General features: G+C 41.0%; 1 pseudogene; it reads left to right on the top strand.

The window, feature by feature from the left end:
- Window positions 1-19,119, top strand: part of LOC110901428 — a 75,880-nt pseudogene extending 56,761 nt beyond the window's left edge.
- The last annotated feature ends 2,001 nt before the right edge of the window (window positions 19,120-21,120 follow it).

Genomic DNA, 21,120 nt, shown 5'->3' with positions numbered 1-21,120 from the left:
GAGGACTGATGTGCGTGAAGTGTGTTATATTTTAGATGTATATTTTAAGCCCTTTTTACACTTTTAGCCAAGTTTTAAATTTATAAAACACGATATTTACTAACACTAAACACACATATGGGCAAGTGCACCCATCGTGGACGTAGTATAGTGTTGGTAAGATACCGAGGTCGTCCAAGGACACAAGAGCTTTTAGTACCGGTTTATCCTCAACGTCTAACCAAATCAAAATGTTAGAAAATATTTTTAAACTAAGAAAATAAAACTAACTAAATGCTGAAAAATAAAAATAAAAACAGATAGACAAGATGAATCACTTGGATCCGACTCGTGTATTAGTATAACCTTTGATTATTTTCGCACTTTTGCACTTGTTTAAGAGATTATCTTAGTTATTGTAGTAGGCCCCTCTTTTGAAGGCGACGTTACCCTCAACCCAGTAGTTTGAGTCAGCAAGGATACAATCCTAAAGGGTCGGATTATTGAAAGATAATGAATTAAGTTATTAATGCAAATTATGGTAGGCCCCTCTTTTGGAGGTGACGTTACCCTCGACTAAGTAGTCTGAGTCAGCAGGGATACAGTCCTAAATAGCCGGGTTATAGTATTAATATTAGTTAACTTATGAGGGGGTCAAAGAGTTTGGATCCCCGCCATCCAATACCTATGGGTATTGAAGGAGATCCTACTAAATTTGACCCAGGTCCCTTGCAGGACCTCTAAACGTTGAACAAGGGCAAGACCCTTACCAAACCGTTCCCTTAACCCCCGACCAGGTAGCCAACATACCTCCATATAGACCGTGGAGATATGAATGGTGAAAATCTTTTATTTTATATAGACAGTAAAATAATGCCAAGACACCACGGACAAACGATAAGGAAGAATCACCTTCAACATAAGCAACTAGTTATTAAAGTCATTAATACAAAACCAAATAAAAAGTGCAAAAGATTAAAAATAAAAAGTATTATACTAAACACTTGTCTTCACCAAGTGATGTAAGAGACTTAGGCAAACATGGCCTTGATTGTCAAGAACTCTTACGATCAATCTTGGATCCCGAGACGACTCACACACTCTATGATAGACAATGGATGATGGTGGTGGATGATGGTGTTGTGATGGTGGTGGGTGGTGGATGAAGTGTGAGAGAGGTGGTGTGCCAAGGGATGAGTTGCAATGAAGCCAAGCACTCCTATTTGTAGGCTGAACAGAAGCCTGGGCACGACCCCGTGTCCGCTGCACACGGCCCCGTGCCCGTCTGACAATCTCTCTCCTCATTAATTGTAATTCGCAATTACAATTAATGCGCCTGCAGTACTTTCGCCACGCCCCCGTGTTCACTGGGCACGGCCCCGTGGTGGGCAATAGAAGCTTCTATAGGTTTGTCTTATATGCTGCTTCTTGGGCACGACCCCGTGCTGGCTGAGCACGGGGTGTGTTCAGTCTTCTGCCTTCTCTGTTTTGCTTGGGAGGATGCTGTCGAGGGGTCGGGCAATCGACTTATGTTCCTTTTCTTGTATTTATGTTAGATTTAGCTGTCTTTTTGCTTCTTTTGTTAATTTGAGCTCATTTAATCCTGAAAATACAAAAGGAAGACAAAAACACTCTTTTTCCAACATTAGTACTTAAAAAGGGTTAGTTTTATGCCTCATTTGATGTAATCTATATGTTGCATTTTACACACATCAAATACCCCCACACTTGAATTTTTGCTTGTCCTCAAGCAAAAATTTTTAATATGTGGCTTACACTCCCAAATGGAATGGGTAGAAGAGAAGGTTTTGGCTTGTCATAGAGTGTCGGGAATCCAAGATCCTTATTGGGTTTTATTTTTTTATCTATTTACAATCCTATTCGTTATGATTTATTTAGAACGTTTCATAAGAGAAATTACTTATTTGGGCATAACATGCCTTTTTAAATTTCCATTTATATACAAGTTCACATACCTCACGGGAGAAATCACTCACACTCGCCCGAAGGTGTCTTTTTTAGTGAATCACTCGAGAGCGGCATGGAACTTATCCCTACCATAGGCTTGCCAAGCAATCAATCCTCCTCCTTTTTAACTTTTTACCTTTGTAAATATCAAGAGGACTTTTTGGGTAAAGGCTTGGGCTAAAGGTGGGTAGTTGGGTTAGTGGTTAGTAAAGGGCGAAAAGTGTAAAAAGCGTCGGTTTTCGTAAAACATTTTGTTTTAGTGACTTTTTATTCTTAATGAAGTATTTCTTCAAACAAGCTTTTTAGGAGCTTTGTTTGTTTATTTCTAACTTCATTGTAAAATTCTCTTCTTTTTTTTTTCAGTCACACGAAAACCAAGCTTGTTACTAAAATAAAGGGTAAAAAATAAAAAGGGTTTTTGGTGGGTGAAAAAGGTTTTGGGTTAAGAAATGAAAAGGTTTAGGCTCAAAGGGGTTAACTAGGGGGAGTTTTTGGGTAGGTGAAAAGAAAAATAAAAATAATGGTTTTGAAAGAAAAAGGGTTAGTCCTAATGCCTCCATCATTTACTTACTTGGGTTTAAGTTGGTAAGGACCGGGAATGAATTGTCGTGGCAAGTTCTAGAGTCGTAAGAACCAAGCGGCTATTCACACAAGAAACGAAAAATGAGCGTTTAGCGTAAAGATGTATATTTGTATGCTCAATAAAGGCTCAAAACTCACTTTTGTGGGAATGGGTTTTTCTATGTGATCAAGTATATATAATCGAATTTTAACTAAGCTTGTCATGCCGTTTCATAATTTTCTTATGTTGGTTCTTTTTATCATGACGCTATCGGTTGTAAATTTGTAAAAATATAACCTTGTTGGTCTTAGAATTCCCAACTTAAACTTTAGACAAGTAAAAAAATGAAATTTTTTAAAAAAAAATTGGGGTGATTAGCGGTTCCAATAGAGTTTTGTGTAAGGCTTGTTATTAGAACTTGCAAAATTCAAGGTTTTAGCATCCCCCCCCCACACTTAAATTACACATTGTCCTCAATGTGTCCCAAAAATAAATTTTTAGGTTGATTGAATCTGTAACATGGTGTTAAAAGCAAAAATTTATGTTACTGGCAGTCTAGACACGGCCCCGTGGGGACCGGGCACGGCCCCGTGTTCAGGTGCCAGTAACGATAATTAAAGAAAAGAAACAGAAGCCTGGACACGGGGGCGTGTCTGGTGAACACGGCCCGTGTCCAGTTACCTGAACTGGGCATTTTCCTGCAGGGTGTTCAGCACGGGGCCGTGTGGGCTGGGCATGGCCCGTGCTGAACCTTCTGTAATGGAGAAATTGATGTCGGATGGCCTTGTTCTTGTGCATGGGGCCTTGTTTCTCATTTCCCTTATCATCCTTTACCACCATGAGTGTGTTTTATTCGTTATGAACCATTCAAACCTTAAAACCATCATTCCATTAAAACCATAGAGAGATCTTACATAGTCCTAAATTTATATTAAGCATAGATAAGAAAACACAAGAAGCATTAGACCATGGAGTTCTAGCCTATACTTTATTTTAATTAGCAAAATTTCCAAGAAGCTAGTAGTCTTGGTTAGAAATGGTCTTATAGAACTCCTTCTTCCGGGTGTGGCTTTCCTCATATGTCGGCGAGCCACTCCTCCACCTCCCTTGGAAGGAGAAAAGAGGGCTCATTAGCGTTAGTTTGAGGAGTTGCGATTTCCACCAGGATCTCTTGTTGGTACTCCATGGGAGGTTCCGCCGGAATGTCGTCCCACCCGGTAGGGTTGTTAACTTCGAGCGCCAGGTTCCAATCCTGTTGAGGAAGGACCGGTTCCATTGGGGGTGTTACAAGAATATTTAGCCTCTGGTGCAAGAGGTTAATCTCTTGGAAGCTACTCTCAAGTCCCACCGTAAGATCGTTAATACGGTCGATTAGGACCTCCTCTACTGACGTCTTTTCGACGAGAGCCTCCCTTAATGCTACGGCATAGTGCACAAGCGTGGCTTCAATGGAGGGCCTCCTTCCTCTTCGGCTGTTTGATGAATGCACGGAAGATGTTTCGCTGTTTTCATTCAACATTCTACGAAAAATAAACTAAAAATAGTTTATTTGCTGAAACAGTAGACCGGACACGGCCCCGTGCTCATTGAGCACGGCCCCGTGTTCATCTTTCTGCAGAGTTTTGGAGCAAGGAAACTTGAAGTTTTAAGTTATTTTCTGTACTTGTGGGGTTTTATAAACATTAGTAACTTAAAACAATGTTATACAACATATTTTTGCTAAGATTCCTTGAACAAAACTCAACAATCCCTACCACAAAGCTTGAAAATTCAAACTTTAATGGAGGTTCTTGGAGAAAGATGAAGAAGAAGGAAATGGTTAAAAGAGGAAAGGACAAGATGGGTTGTTGGAACCTTCTTTTAGAACATACCTAGGATAGTTGAGAGAATATTCCTTCAAATCTCTGTCCCAAGTTGGTCCAAATGTGTAGAATTCTTGGCTGCATTTATAGAAAACGACAGCATCCTGGACACGGCCCCGTGCTCAGTGGGCACGGCCCCGTGTACAGATAAAATTCTGACACAATTTGTCCGTATTCTGACGTAAGGGTCAGAAGCGAATCTTTTGGTGAACACGGGGGCGTGTTGGCTGGACACGGCCCCGTGTCGAGAGGCTGGTTATGAAGTTTGTCTAGTTTTTAAGGAACTTAATCGTATCGGGTGGTTCCTGACTGGTTGGAACAACCCCAAAGTGCCTAAGATACCTTAATTGTCCTAGACTAAGGCAAGAACGCAAGAGGTTGTCGGTGAGGGTAATTCCTATTTTTATTCTAGGTGGACAAGTCCAACCCTTTCCCGGGCTCTCGTTAAAGAAGGTATATGCCGAATCGCTCAGGTCTATGTATGCACCGAACGAATTCGATGGAGAGTACTTCACGGCACAATCGGCACAGGGACGACTATCGTCCAAGTCTTCGCTAGGTATGAAGGTATTTTTGGAAGCAACGAGGTTGTTGGAATGCGATCCCAACATTTCTTCATGGTCTTCGTCTTGGGGTGAATCAAGGAAATCCTTCCTAAGCTCTTTTGACCAATTTAGAATTAGATCTTCTAGTTGAAATAACTCGTCTAGGAGCATTTCTCCTAGAATATCTGGCTGGGCGCATTCGAGAGAGAGATAGTGATTATTTTTACTTTCGCCCCTCTTAAAGTTATAGGGAGTTGATGGGTCTATGTAGTGGTGCTTATAATTTAGAAAGTAACATTCTAATTCTTTATGTTCACCTCCACATAATTGACACCACGTACCATAAGAGTGCCGAAAGTAAAAAGAATTACCATCACTCATGTTTGTGTCAGAAATTACCAACCGCCGGGATCTAACGGTTCTGTTTTCAGTAAGTGAATCTTGGGCACGGGGGCGTGTTGAGTGAGCACGGCCCCGTGCTCAGCTTACTGTCTGACTTAAAACAAGATTGCCAGTTCCAATGATTGGGCACGGGGGCGTGTTCAGCAGGCACGGCCCGTGCTGAGCTCTGCAGAAGCTGAAAAACTAAGAAAATCCTAAAAAATTAAAAAGAAAAATAAAAATATGATTAGGCCGTTGATTCCTAACTTTCTTAAAATCCTTGTGTCCCCGGCAACGGCGCCAAAAACTTGATGTGCGTGAAGTGTGTTATATTTTAGATGTATATTTTAAGCCCTTTTTACACTTTTAGCCAAGTTTTAAATTTATAAAACGCGATATTTACTAACACTAAACACACATATGGGCAAGTGCACCCATCGTGGACGTAGTATAGTGTTGGTAAGATACCGAGGTCGTCCAAGGACACAAGAGCTTTTAGTACCGATTTATCCTCAACGTCTAACCAAATCAAAATGTTAGAAAAGATTTTTAAACTAAGAAAATAAAACTAACTAAATGCTGAAAAATAAAAATAAAAATAAAAACAGATAGACAAGATGAATCACTTGGATCCGACTCGTGTATTAGTATAAACTTTGATTATTTTCGCACTTTTACACTTGTTTAAGATATTGTAGGATCGTTTGGCGACCCGAACGAGTCGTTCAGAGGTGTTTTCGTCAAGTACAGGTGCGGAAAACAAGTAAATGACGTAGGAATAGCTTGTATATCACTTTAAACTCCTTTTCTATTGATTTGACGATGAATACAACCTGTTTTCGATCCGGCAGCACTTCGGTACGAAAATCAGGAACCGTTACAAATGAATCCGCTCCTATGGTATTTATAGGCTACTGGGATCGCTTATTGGACATGCCCAATAAGCGATCCAGGTTGTCATATAAGCGGCCCAACCTGTTATCACATAAGCGGCCCACAGACCCTATTTGACTAATGAGCGGCCCAACTATCAACATGTACCTATGAGCGATCCATAATCCTAAAACTTATACAATCTCACTATTTCTCGTATTACGTGCCTGGATCTAAGATAATGACTCGATACAAGACGTAATCAGCAGATGTAGTGCATCAACAGATATTATCTTAGTTATTGTAGTAGGCCCCTCTTTTGAAGGCGACGTTACCCTCAACCCAGTAGTTTGAGTCAGCAAGGATACAATCCTAAAGGGTCGGATTAGAGAAAGATAATGAATTAAGTTATTAATGCAAATTATGGTAGGCCCCTCTTTTGGAGGTGACGTTACCCTCGACTAAGTAGTCTGAGTCAGCAGGGATACAGTCCTAAATAGCCGGGTTATAGTATTAATAGTAGTTAACTTATGAGGGGGTCAAAGAGTTTGGATCCCCGCCATCCAATACCTATGGGTATTGAAGGAGATCCTACTAAATTTGACCCAGGTCCCTTGCAGGACCTCTAAACGCTGAACAAGGGCAAGACCCTTACCAAACCGTTCCCTTAACCCCTGACCAGATAGCCAACATACCTCCATATAGACCGTGGAGATATGAATGGTGAAAATCTTTTATTTTATATTGACAGTAAAATAATGCCAAGACACCACGGACAAACGATAAGGAAGAATCACCTTCAACATAAGCAACTAGTTATTAAAGTCATTAATACAAAACCAAATAAAAAGTGCAAAAGATTAAAAATAAAAAGTATTATACTAAACACTTGTCTTCACCAAGTGATGTAAGAGACTTAGGCAAACATGGCCTTGATTGTCAAGAACTCTTACGACCAATCTTGGATCCCGATACGACTCACACACTCTATGATGGACAATGGATGATGGTGGTGGATGATGGTGTTGTGATGGTGGTGGGTGGTGGATGAAGTGTGAGAGAGGTGGTGTGCCAAGGGATGAGTTGCAATGAAGCCAAGCACTCCTATTTATAGGCTGAACAGAAGCCTGGGCACGGCCCCGTGTCCGCTGCACACGGTCTCGTGCCCGTCTGACAATCTCTCTCCTCATTAATTGTAATTCGCAATTACAATTAATGCACCTGCAGTACTTTCGCCACGCCCCCGTGTTCACTGGGCATGGCCCCGTGGTGGGCAATAGAAGCTTCTATAGGTTTGTCTTATCTGCTGCTTCTTGGGCACGGCCCCGTGTTGGCTGAGCACGGGTGTGTTCAGTCTTCTGCCTTCTCTGTTTTGCTTGGGAGGATGCTGTCGAGGGGTCGGGCAATCGACTTATGTTCCTTTTCTTGTATTTATGTTACATTTAGCTGTCTTTTTGCTTCTTTTGTTAATTTGAGCTCATTTAATCCTGAAAATACAAAAGGAAGACAAAAACACTCTTTTTCCAACATTAGTACTTAAAAAGGGTTAGTTTTATGCCTCATTTGATGTAATTTATATGTTGTATTTTACACACATCAAGGACTTTAAACCTGTAGTACATCATCAGAGGCGTTTGAACCCCAACATAAGGAGGTTGTGAAAAAAGAGGTCATCAAACTACTTGATGCAGGTTTGATATATCCGATCTCTGATTCACCATGGGTTAGCCCTGTACAGGTAGTCCCGAAGAAAGGAGGCATGACAGTGGTGACCAATGAGAAAAACGAGTTGATTCCTAGTCGTACTGTCACCGTATGGAGAGTTTGCATTGACTACCGCAAACTCAATGATGCCATCAGGAAGGATCATTTCCCACTTCCTTTCATTGATCAGATGTTGGAGAGGTTGTCGGGCAGGATGTACTACTGCTTCCTTGATGGTTTTTCAGGATATTTTCAGATTCCCATCTTTCCTAAGGATCAGGAGAAGACGACATTCACATGTCCCTATGGCACATTCGCCTATCGGTGGATGCCCTTTGGACTGTGCAATGCCCCGGCCACATTTCAGAGGTGTATGGTGGCCATTTTTCACGACATGATCGAGGACTCTATGGAGGTTTTCATGGATGACTTTTCTGTGTTTGGAAGTTCTTTTGATCAGTGTCTCGGGATTCTGAAAAAGATGTTGGCTAGATGTGAAGAAGCCAACCTTGTGTTGAATTGGGAGAAGTGCCACTTCATGGTGAAGGAGGGCATTGTGCTTGGGCACAAGATTTCACAGGCGGGGCTCGAGGTCGACCGAGCCAAAGTCGAGACTATTTCAAAGCTCCCGCCTCCCACATCCGTGAAATCTATTAGGAGTTTTCTAGGTTATGCAGGTTTTTACCGACGATTCATAAAGGACTTATCCAAAATCGCCCGTCCCATGACTCAGCTCCTCAAGAAGGATGCACATTTCGTTTTCTCTGATGAATGGCTTCGGGCATTTGTGTTGTTGAAGGAGAAGTTGGTGAATGCCTCGATCATGGTTGCTCCCGACTGGGAGCTGCCATTTGAGTTGATGTGTGATGCGAGTGACTTCGCAGTCAGGGCTGTCTTGGGTCAAAGGAAAGATAAACACTTTCACCCGATTTACTATGCGAGCAAGACCTTGAACGACGCTCAGGAGCATTATACCACGACAGAGAAAAAGCTCCTAGCTGTGGTCTTTGCCTTTGATATTGTTTAAGATATTGTAGGATCGTTTGGCGACCCGAACGAGTCGTTCAGAGGTGTTTTCGTCAAGTACAGGTGCGGAAAACAAGTAAATGACGTAGGAATAGCTTGTATATCACTTTAAACTCCTTTTCTATTGATTTGACGATGAATACAACCTGTTTTCGATCCGGCAGCACTTCGGTACGAAAATCAGGAACCGTTACAAATGAATTCGCTCCTATGGTATTTATAGGCTACTGGGATCGCTTATTGGACATGCCCAATAAGCGATCCAGGTTGTCATATAAGCGGCCCAACCTGTTATCACATAAGCGGCCCACAGACCCTATTTGACTAATGAGCGGCCCAACTATCAACATGTACCTATGAGTGATCCATAATCCTAAAACTTATACAATCTCACTATTTCTCGTATTACGTGCCTGGATCTAAGATAATGACTCGATACAAGACGTAATCAGCAGATGTAGTGCATCAACAGACTCCCCCTCAGATGTTGATGGAGTCGACTATCGAGTCACACCATGCTGTATCTTCACATCTTCAGTCTTGATCAGTCTTCGAGCTTTTCTTTCGCTATCTACAGACTCCCCCTCTCGATTTACTGGTATTCACATCTTCAGTAACATCTTCAGGATCAACGCCTGGCTTTCCTGCATAGACTCTACCTCAAAGTAAATTTCTTTTACAAATTGATTTCAACAACTATGCACCAACAATTTTACTCCCCTCAAGGACAATCTATGATGAACCACTTGAAGAAGGCTAGATTTAACGAAAACAGTTAGATTTACACAAACACTCCCCCTCATATTCTGCTCATCATGTTTAGCACTCGGAATTTTGAAAATCCGTTTTCCAATATCAGTTGTCGAAAATCTTTTTGACTTTTTCAAAAAATTATGCTAAAACACACATAAAATCTTTTTGGATTTTTCAATGTAAAGAAATGAAATGCACACAATGAAATATTTACAAACAATAATTTTTTGTGAGCTCGTGCAAGAGGATCATATTAGTTTTAAGACAAATCACGAACACCGTTAAGCTTGATTTCATTTTTAAGTTTTAAACAATTTACCTAGATTGTCAGTATGTTTGTCCTCTTAAATTTTCAACACAATTTTCAATCGATACGAGATACGATATTAATGTTTTAGAGACTTAAACTTAATTGTGTATCACTCCACTTGAATATACTCCTGTATCCAGATCCCAAATATTCAGTCTTACAGGTGAGTATACCACAACTGATATCTGTAAAGGGGTTAGTTGCGAAACCGTGAGAGCTCAATTCAGAACTTCCGTTCAGCAGAGAGATGACGGCTCGACTTTTGGTGGGTCCCCTTTAGAGGATCTTTTTGCATTTCAACAGCAGCGACTATCAATTTTATTGTTTCATCAGCATGCTGAGGGCGGCGCTTTTTCAAGCATTTACAGAAAGTATTATCCGGGGACTAGGTCAGAACTTCCATTCAGCAGAAGTCCCGGGATAATACCCCAGATATCACTGAGTATAAAGACCTAGTATCTCAGAATATGGGACCTTTCAAACAAGATTTCGGGGGTTACCCATATATCCAAGAATAGTTACCCACGAATCAAGCAAGTTTGATTTAGGTTTATATCTCCTTTCAATCTACTAAATGTGCGAAAATCTACTGACACATCCGCAGTAAGATCGTTTATCACATTTTGACTTTCCAATTCTTTAGCGTGTTGTGATAGTCCACTGATGTACTATCATTTCCTCTTATTCGCAACAAAACTCATTTTTGAATTTTATCATGTTTTTGGTTTTTTCAAATTTTCAAATGTTTTTGGATTTTCTGAAATTTCCCTACTCCCCCTAAAATGCAAACACATTTTAAAGAAAATTTGAAAACTTCTAGATATTTGACCTCCTAGAAATATAAAAAGCAACAACAAACTGTACAGAAACTTGACAACTGACACTGAATCACATCAAATCGCCATTCACTAGGCATAAACAATCTGAACTCCCCCTATCACAAATCATTTTCTCATTTAGATTTCAAAACATTTAAGTTTGTTTTAATCAAAATGATTTTTCCGGAAAATGAATTTGTGTTGATAACAACCACTTGTAGGTTTATCATTTTTAAGTACGGGGATGTGGTTCATCATCTTGTCTATCTTTTGTCATGAATAGTAAATCAAGTACAAATTAATGTCCCTGGTTTACCATTTGCATCTAAGAACCTTCTGTATCACTTGTAAATGTAATTAACTCAACGTATCCAAGTATCTCAAAAATTTAACCACAATTACCACTTGTGGGATCAAGATTACCACTTGTAGATACCCAAAAACTACCACGTGTTGGAATATTACGTCTACATCACCATTATATCAATCAAAATGCCGATTCCTTCTTCGCAATTACCAACCTGGAAGCTCCGGCATAGTCCTTTCACCTGCAAAATCCAAAACACTATTCAAAATTTTCAAATACACTTATCAAATATTAGAAAGATGCCGATTCATGATCCACGATATAAACTTGGGATCTCCGGCGTAGTCTTTAGACTATCATGGAAAACAAACATCCATCCAAGTCTTCTCAGACTTGATGGATTTCAACTCCTGAGCAGTTGGGTTGTATGTAGCCTTTTTCGTGGCGTAAAAATCTTTGACCCCCTTTGCTCTCCCACTCAACATTTTCCCAAATATCTTCTTAACATTCCCATTGAATGTTTTCTCGACATCAAAATCATTCTTTTCTTTGTAGAACTGATTTGAAATCTCAGTTTTTCCCACTTTCTTCTTTACTTCGTCAAACTTCAATGATGGAAATTCCGCATCATTTAGTAAAGTTTTCTTCTCAACATGTGGCTCTTCTGGCTTTGTGGAACCAGATTCATCGCCAACATTCACTTCATCTTTCTTCGCAACCCACACCTGGTTGTCTTTTCCTTTCTTCTCATACTTATTCTTTTGTGAACATTCACCAACCTCGAATTTTGAATTCTCAAAAATTCTAAATTTTTCAGTCGGTGATTCAACCTCAACAACTTTCTCTTTCAATTTCTGAGAAACTCCCTGTTTTGCTTTGGCATTCCGTGTACAGTTCCATGCAATGTGACCGACTTCATTGCATCTGTAACAGGTTCGAGTCTCTCTTTGATAACAAATCTCATCTCCATTTTTCTTTTTCTCAGCAAGAAACTCTTTGTTGGACTGTCTCCAGAATGGTTTCTGCTGTTCCTCGTCTGAGCTTCCACCTGACACAAATTCAGATTTCGTTTTAGAATTTTTCATATTTTTATCATTTTCTGGTGGAATAAAACCTAAACCTTTCTTTTTGTAGCTACGATTTTGGTTAGGTTTCTTTTGAAAACCAAAACCAGAATTGTAACCTTTTTTCTTGTTTAGACGTTGTTGAACTCTGGAAGTATATTTTTTAGGTTTATCAAAATTTTTCAAAACTTTTAATTCAGGAATATTAACCTCTATTAGTTTAAAAGTTTTGTTGATTAATTCTGTTTTGATACTCATTATCGGAAACTCTTTGTTGTAATATACTTTGTCAGAACCATTCAAAGTATAAACAACTTCGAATGTTTCATCATCCAAATCTGCCTTTGATAACAAAAATTCTTTACTATAAGACCGTTTGACCGACGAATTTTGACTGTTAACTGACGACTTTGACCCTCCAGACTTAGATTTCGACTCGGACTCCTCATCAGTATCCAACACTTGATCGACCACCTTTTTGATTAATTCAGACTCATGATCAGTATCGGACGAGGTAAACGTGACATCGATGTTGTCTGGTAAAACGTTATTTGTGTCGGTTTTTAACTTTATATTGACTGCTTTCTCAAGTTGCTCCTCATTTGGTTTCCTAGGAGAATACCCATCCCAAATTGGAGGTGGACACTTGTTATAGCTAACAGTCGGTTTCTTACCACAGTCTTTCTTCTTCTTTAGCTTCTCGTCTTGAAAAGCTTCCAAACCTGCAACAGTTGGATAAACACGATCAATGAGATAATCAGAAGTAGTGTAGCTTAACAATAACCTCCTAATTCTCTCATTCTCTATCTTTTCCGTTTCCAACTCTTGCTTCCATTTGGCACTCTCTTCAATGTAGAAATTGATCGCTTTTTGTTTTGACATCAAAGTTGCATTCATTATTGTCAGTGCCTGTTCTCTTTCTGAATTTGTTGTTTGGAGACCAGTTACTGTTTTGTTCAATATATCGTACGATTCTTTCACATAATTAAGGTTGAACAATAACTGCTCCTTTTTCTTCTCGTACTCAGCTATGATGTCGTTTTTGACTTCACAATCCTTGCAAGCTTCCAAGCACTTCTCGCACGGCTTGACAACTTCAACAATCTTCTCAACTTCGATTGTTTTAATAACTTCAACCACCTTTTCTACTTCAATCACCTTTTCTTCTTCTTTTACAACCTCAGTAATCTTCTCAACAACATTCTCAGTAATTTGAAAATCACCTTCAGATTCAGTTTGTTGTTCTTGAGCAGCTCGTTTTTCCTTCAGTTTCTCCATCCGTTCTGCAAAATATAAATGAAAACTATCAGGAGAAAGATGAGACTTAGCAACATTTATATGTTTTTCCTCATCATCACTGCTGCTGTGATTAGGTGACTAATCAAACTGAACAGATTTTTCAGAATCACCATCAGAAACACCAGAATCAGACGGTGTTTTATCAAATACAACTGGTTTTTTTGAAACATTTTCATTCTGTACACTCTCATCAGAACTCGATAAACTCTCATCTGAACTGTCTGAAATTTCTCCAGATCTTTCTGAAAGTTCATCAGTACTTTCTGAATTTTCAGCAGATGATACAGACTTTTCATTCTCACTTGGCACCTTCACACCAATCGATTTCATCCAAGTAGCAAACAAATCTGGCTCTCGGACAATCTTGGCAATGAAAGCTTTGTATTCTCCCTTCTCATCCACAAACATATCCCAACTGAAACCCTCTGGTAGTCTCTCATCATCTTGATCGATAATGCGTGCAGCTGTGGCTTCAGATGATATATAGTCATTCCAGCTAAAATCTACCAAACAAGCTCTTTTGGGATCTTCAATCTTTCTTCCATGAGCTGTCTGAGGTTCCTGGGATTGCCCGACTTGCTGATATATAGCTTTGCGGTAGTAGTCATCTTTCCCGAATGGATTCTGTGCTCCGCTAGCTTCTCTTCCTTTGCACTCCCGCTTGAAATGGCCTTTCTCCCTGCAACGAAAACAAGTAACTTTAGATTTATCAAAACCTAAAGTTGAAACATGAGCATCAAGAAAGTCATTTCTCCCGGTTATAGTTTTGAATTTCTCAGCCCGACGAAGAACGCTTGCAAGACACCATTTGATATCCATGAGTTCCATTTCCTCAGCGTCTATTTGATCGTAATCCTCTTTGGTAAGCATAGGATTTCCGATCCGACCAGCGACTAGACCTTCATAGGATAACAGAACTGAACCCAGAAGTGCCATGTGGTCTTTCGCAGTGTCTTCAGAGAAGCTTTGACCTTCTGGAAGGTTGAGAGCTATGTTGCACTGAATTATGTATCCATTTCCGGTTTTCGTACTCTGAGACTGAAAGCTTGTGTTAGTCTCTTTTGGATTCACACTCGGAAATGATGAAAACCCGCTGCTAATCTTGTTTGAACTCTGATCAGCTTTTTCTGATGAATCTCCAGCACTGAAGGCGGTTTGAATCTTTGGACTTCTTTCAGCTTCAGAAACTGGAACACTACCTTTATAGTACATTTTAACATCCTGTTGACCACTAGGACTGTTCATTCTAGCGATCTTTTGCTGTTCAAGATTCTGAGCCTCTAATTTTTCAATAAATTGCCCAATTGTCAGTCCGTCATAAACACCTGTGTTTTTCAGTATCATCAAATACGTTCCCCACTCTTTCTGAGGTAACGCGTCAGCCAATTTATCCACATACTCTTCACGATTTTTATCAACACCAATCATTGTTAATGATCTCACTAAGTGACAGTATCTTTCAATCAGCGTCTTAGTATCCTCTCCTGGTAAACTGCTAAAAAGATCAAACTCTTTCTTAAGCAATGCTTTTTTTTGCTTTTAACCATACTCATACTTCCCTCGAATTTGATTTTAAGAGCTTCCCATATTGACTTAGCAGTTTTGTCGTGTTCTAACAGAATGAATATATCTTCTTTAATCGCTTGTTGTAATAAACTGATCATCATTTTTTCTGCTCTATACATTGCACGTTCTTGATCTGTGAATTCAGATATCTGTTTGATAACATTCACCTCTGTTCTTGGTAACACATACTTCTTCAAGATACATTCCCATGATCTAAGATGATTTGCTTGAACCCAATTTTCAAATCTATCCTTCCACCCGTAGTATTCTTCAATACTCATCAGTTTCGGGGGTTTCTGGGTGGTTCCCGTCTCATTTTCAAGATTCATGGCTTGAGCAATCGCGGCTGGAGTACTTGGTGTAGCAAAGGCGTTGTAAAACTCAGAATTCATGATGATTTAGCACAATATTCAATGCAGCTGATAGAAAAGCGATCCAAAAATAATTCTTTGGAGCGGTCCAAGAATGATGTTCGAGCGGTTCAAGGTGTGTTGTTCGAGCGGTTCAAGATATGTTGTTCGAGCGGTTCAAGATATGTTGTTCGAGCGGTTCAAGATATGTTGTTCGAGCGGTTCAAGATATGTTGTTCGAGCGAATCCAGATGGTCCAAATAGGCGATCCAGGTAATTGTTCGTACGAGCGGTTCAGGAAATGTACGAATAAGCGGTTCACAATTGATTTTGGGGCGGTCCAAGTCACTCGACCGAATACGCGGTCCAAGATATGTTCAAATAAGCGGTTCAAAACACTAATTACGAGCGGTTCAAGCTAGGTCCAATAAGCGATCCATGAATGTTCAGAAAGACGATCCAAATTCGGACAACAATTTGACCCACTATTTCTTTGAATTTCAACCCCAAACTTTCAAGGGTTTGTCTTTATACCATCGCGCACAATCCCTGAGATTTTGAGCAAGTTTCGACCGTGAAAAATATCTGAAACTGAAAAAGAATGAGTAGAAGACAGAATTTTCGACAATTTTCAGCTATTTCCTGTAGAACTCCTCCTCCTGAAGCTCTGATACCACTTGTAGGATCGTTTGGCGACCCGAACGAGTCGTTCAGAGGTGTTTTCGTCAAGTACAGGTGCGGAAAACAAGTAAATGACGTAGGAATAGCTTGTATATCACTTTAAACTCCTTTTCTATTGATTTGACGATGAATACAACCTGTTTTCGATCCGGCAGCACTTCGGTACGAAAATCAGGAACCGTTACAAATGAATCCGCTCCTATGGTATTTATAGGCTACTGGGATCGCTTATTGGACATGCCCAATAAGCGATCCAGGTTGTCATATAAGCGGCCCAACCTGTTATCACATAAGCGGCCCACAGACCCTATTTGACTAATGAGCGGCCCAACTATCAACATGTACCTATGAGCGATCCATAATCCTAAAACTTATACAATCTCACTATTTCTCGTATTACGTGCCTGGATCTAAGATAATGACTCGATACAAGACGTAATCAGCAGATGTAGTGCATCAACAGATATTATCTTAGTTATTGTAGTAGGCCCCTCTTTTGAAGGCGACGTTACCCTCAACCCAGTAGTTTGAGTCAGCAAGGATACAATCCTAAAGGGTCGGATTAGAGAAAGATAATGAATTAAGTTATTAATGCAAATTATGGTAGGCCCCTCTTTTGGAGGTGACGTTACCCTCGACTAAGTAGTCTGAGTCAGCAGGGATACAGTCCTAAATAGCCGGGTTATAGTATTAATAGTAGTTAACTTATGAGGGGGTCAAAGAGTTTGGATCCCCGCCATCCAATACCTATGGGTATTGAAGGAGATCCTACTAAATTTGACCCAGGTCCCTTGCAGGACCTCTAAACGCTGAACAAGGGCAAGACCCTTACCAAACCGTTCCCTTAACCCCTGACCAGATAGCCAACATACCTCCATATAGACCGTGGAGATATGAATGGTGAAAATCTTTTATTTTATATTGACAGTAAAATAATGCCAAGACACCACGGACAAACGATAAGGAAGAATCACCTTCAACATAAGCAACTAGTTATTAAAGTCATTAATACAAAACCAAATAAAAAGTGCAAAAGATTAAAAATAAAAAGTATTATACTAAACACTTGTCTTCACCAAGTGATGTAAGAGACTTAGGCAAACATGGCCTTGATTGTCAAGAACTCTTACGACCAATCTTGGATCCCGATACGACTCACACACTCTATGATGGACAATGGATGATGGTGGTGGATGATGGTGTTGTGATGGTGGTGGGTGGTGGTGGGTGGTGGATGAAGTGTGAGAGAGGTGGTGTGCCAAGGGATGAGTTGCAATGAAGCCAAGCACTCCTATTTATAGGCTGAACAGAAGCCTGGGCACGGCCCCGTGTCCGCTGCACACGGTCTCGTGCCCGTCTGACAATCTCTCTCCTCATTAATTGTAATTCGCAATTACAATTAATGCACCTGCAGTACTTTCGCCACGCCCCCGTGTTCACTGGGCATGGCCCCGTGGTGGGCAATAGAAGCTTCTATAGGTTTGTCTTATCTGCTGCTTCTTGGGCACGGCCCCGTGTTGGCTGAGCACGGGTGTGTTCAGTCTTCTGCCTTCTCTGTTTTGCTTGGGAGGATGCTGTCGAGGGGTCGGGCAATCGACTTATGTTCCTTTTCTTGTATTTATGTTACATTTAGCTGTCTTTTTGCTTCTTTTGTTAATTTGAGCTCATTTAATCCTGAAAATACAAAAGGAAGACAAAAACACTCTTTTTCCAACATTAGTACTTAAAAAGGGTTAGTTTTATGCCTCATTTGATGTAATTTATATGTTGTATTTTACACACATCAAGGACTTTAAACCTGTAGTACATCATCAGAGGCGTTTGAACCCCAACATAAGGAGGTTGTGAAAAAAGAGGTCATCAAACTACTTGATGCAGGTTTGATATATCCGATCTCTGATTCACCATGGGTTAGCCCTGTACAGGTAGTCCCGAAGAAAGGAGGCATGACAGTGCTGACCAATGAGAAAAACGAGTTGATTCCTAGTCGTACTGTCACCGTATGGAGAGTTTGCATTGACTACCGCAAACTCAATGATGCCATCAGGAAGGATCATTTCCCACTTCCTTTCATTGATCAGATGTTGGAGAGGTTGTCGGGCAGGATGTACTACTGCTTCCTTGATGGTTTTTCAGGATATTTTCAGATTCCCATCTCTCCTAAGGATCAGGAGAAGACGACATTCACATGTCCCTATGGCACATTCGCCTACCGGTGGATGCCCTTTGGACTGTGCAATGCCCCGGCCACATTTCAGAGGTGTATGGTGGCCATTTTTCACGACATGATCGAGGACTCTATGGAGGTTTTCATGGATGACTTTTCTGTGTTTGGAAGTTCTTTTGATCAGTGTCTCGGGATTCTGAAAAAGATGTTGGCTAGATGTGAAGAAGCCAACCTTGTGTTGAATTGGGAGAAGTGCCACTTCATGGTGAAGGAGGGCATTGTGCTTGGGCACAAGATTTCACAGGCGGGGCTCGAGGTCGACCGAGCCAAATTCGAGACTATTTCAAAGCTCCCGCCTCCCACATCCGTGAAATCTATTAGGAGTTTTCTAGGTTATGCAGGTTTTTACCGACGATTCATAAAGGACTTATCCAAAATCGCCCGTCCCATGACTCAGCTCCTCAAGAAGGATGCACATTTCGTTTTCTCTGATGAATGGCTTCGGGCATTTGTGTTGTTGAAGGAGAAGTTGGTGAATGCCTCGATCATGGTTGCTCCCGACTGGGAGCTGCCATTTGAGTTGATGTGTGATGCGAGTGACTTCGCAGTCAGGGCTGTCTTGGGTCAAAGGAAAGATAAACACTTTCACCCGATTTACTATGCGAGCAAGACCTTGAACGACGCTCAGGAGCATTATACCACGACAGAGAAAGAGCTCCTAGCTGTGGTCTTTGCCTTTGATAAGTTTCGGTCTTATCTTGTCCTTTCCAAGACCATTGTGTACACGGATCATGGAGCCCTTCAGTATCTTTTCAGCAAGCAGGATGCTAAACCGAGATTGATACGTTGGATTTTGTTGCTGCAAAAGTTTGATATTGAAATCCGTGATAAAAAAAGGGGCTGAAAAATTTGGCAGCCGATCATTTGTCTCGACTTGAGCATTCTGAGGAAAAGGAAACTCGTGGGCCTAACATCAATGACAATTTCCCCTACGAGTTCCTCATGAGGATTGAGACTAGTGATGATTCCCCATGGTTTGCTGACTTTGCAAACTACCTAGCTAGTGGCATCCTGATCAAGGGGATGACCCATCAGCAGAAGTCAAAGTTCTTTGCGGATGTCAAGCATTACTTCTGGGATGACCCTTACTTATTTAGGGTAGGAGCGGATCGGATGATCCGGCAATGCGTGCATGGTGACGAGGCGAGAGATATTTTACGCCACTGTCACGAAGGACCCACGGGAGGCCACCACGGAGCGAACAACACGGCGAGGAAAGTGATGCCGGATTCTTTTGGCCGACTATTTTCCGTGATGCCCATGAGTGGGTGAGGTCCTGTGATGCTTGCCAGAGGGCAAGCAACATTTCTGCACGCCATGAGATGCCACAAAACGGTATCCAAGTTTGCGAGGTTTTTGACGTATGGGGGCTAGACTTCATGGACCCCTTTCCGACCTCTTTTGGTAACCACTACATCCTAGTCGCTGTTGATTACGTTTCAAAGTGGGCTGAAGCACAGGCTTTGCCCACTAGTGATGCTAGGGTAGTGGTGAGGTTTTTGAAAAAGTTGTTTGCTCGCTTTGGTGCCCCGAAGGCATTGATTAGCGACCGGGTGGGACACATTTCTGTAATGCTCAGCTTGAGAAGCATTGTCCCGATATGGTGTGCAACACCGATTCTCTACACCATATCATCCCCATACGAGCGGACAGGTCAAGGTTACTAATCGGGGTATCAAGTGGATTTTGAAGAAAACGGTTAATTCTAGCCGTAAGGATTGTTCCGAGAAATTGGATGATGCACTGTGGGCTTTTCAGACATCTACAAGACTCTTATAGGCACCACACCATTTAAATTGGTCTATGGGAAGTCTTGTCATTTGCCTGTTGAACTCGAGCACAAAGCATACTAGGCTTTGAAAACAGTAAACCTTCATATGGCTGCTGCCGGTGAGAACAGGTTTGTGCAGATTCACGAGATTGAGGAGCTTAGGCATGATGCGTATGAAAGCTCCAAGCTGTGCAAGGAACGTACTAAGACACTTCATGATGCCCGCTTGAAGGACAAAAAGGAATTCCGAGTGGGCGATCGTGTGTTGTTGTACAACTCACATCTCAAGTTGTTTCCTGGTAAGCTCAAATCTCGTTGGTCGGGTCCCTACACTGTACGATCAGTGTTTCCTTACGGGACTATGGAGATAGGCCATGAGGATGGAAGGTTGTTTAAAGTCAACGTGCATAGGCTAAAGGCGTATGTTGTAGGGCCCGTTGACCCGAGTGAGGAGGTAGTTACCCTCCACCCAAGAACAAATGAATTCGGGGTGGTGAGTCTAGCTGAAGGCTCGTCAATAAACTTAGCATGTTTAGGTGTTTAGTATTTTTGTTATTATATTTTGTGTGTGGTTGTCTATTTCTTTTCCGGTAGCGGTTCGTTCTGGTCGCGAGGGATGTTAGAGCTTGTTGCCGGCTCTCAAGTATGTTAGTTTGGTTCATTTTTCTTGGTAGGAGATGCTTCGTGAGTGCTCCGGGTTCAAGGAGTTTGTCTACATATAATTCTATTTTCTACATCCTAAAAAAATTATTAATTAATTAATTTCGAAAATTCTGCACTACCAGCAAAATCTGGCACCACCAGACAACTTTTGCAGATCAATATTAGAGCCCCTTTAATAAAACCCAACCACCACCATTTCTTCATAACTTCATCTCCTTCCTCCATTGAACCCACTTCAAGCACTCACGGATTCTTGCATCTCCTAGCTTCCCCCAAGAAATTCTTTCATTCCAACATCATTCCAGGTACGAATCATTCCTCTTTCTAGTTAGTTCCATGTGTTTTGATGTCATGTTCTTCATGTTCTTCATAGTTAGTTTATTTAAGTTTTTAGGGCTTGGTCTAATTCAC

This window comes from Helianthus annuus, chromosome 13 (genome assembly GCF_002127325.2).
Source record: "Helianthus annuus cultivar XRQ/B chromosome 13, HanXRQr2.0-SUNRISE, whole genome shotgun sequence".
NCBI classification, from domain to species: Eukaryota; Viridiplantae; Streptophyta; class Magnoliopsida; order Asterales; family Asteraceae; genus Helianthus; species Helianthus annuus.
The sequence above is the reverse complement of the archived record's forward strand: the minus strand, read 5'-3'. Positions and strand labels throughout refer to the sequence as shown.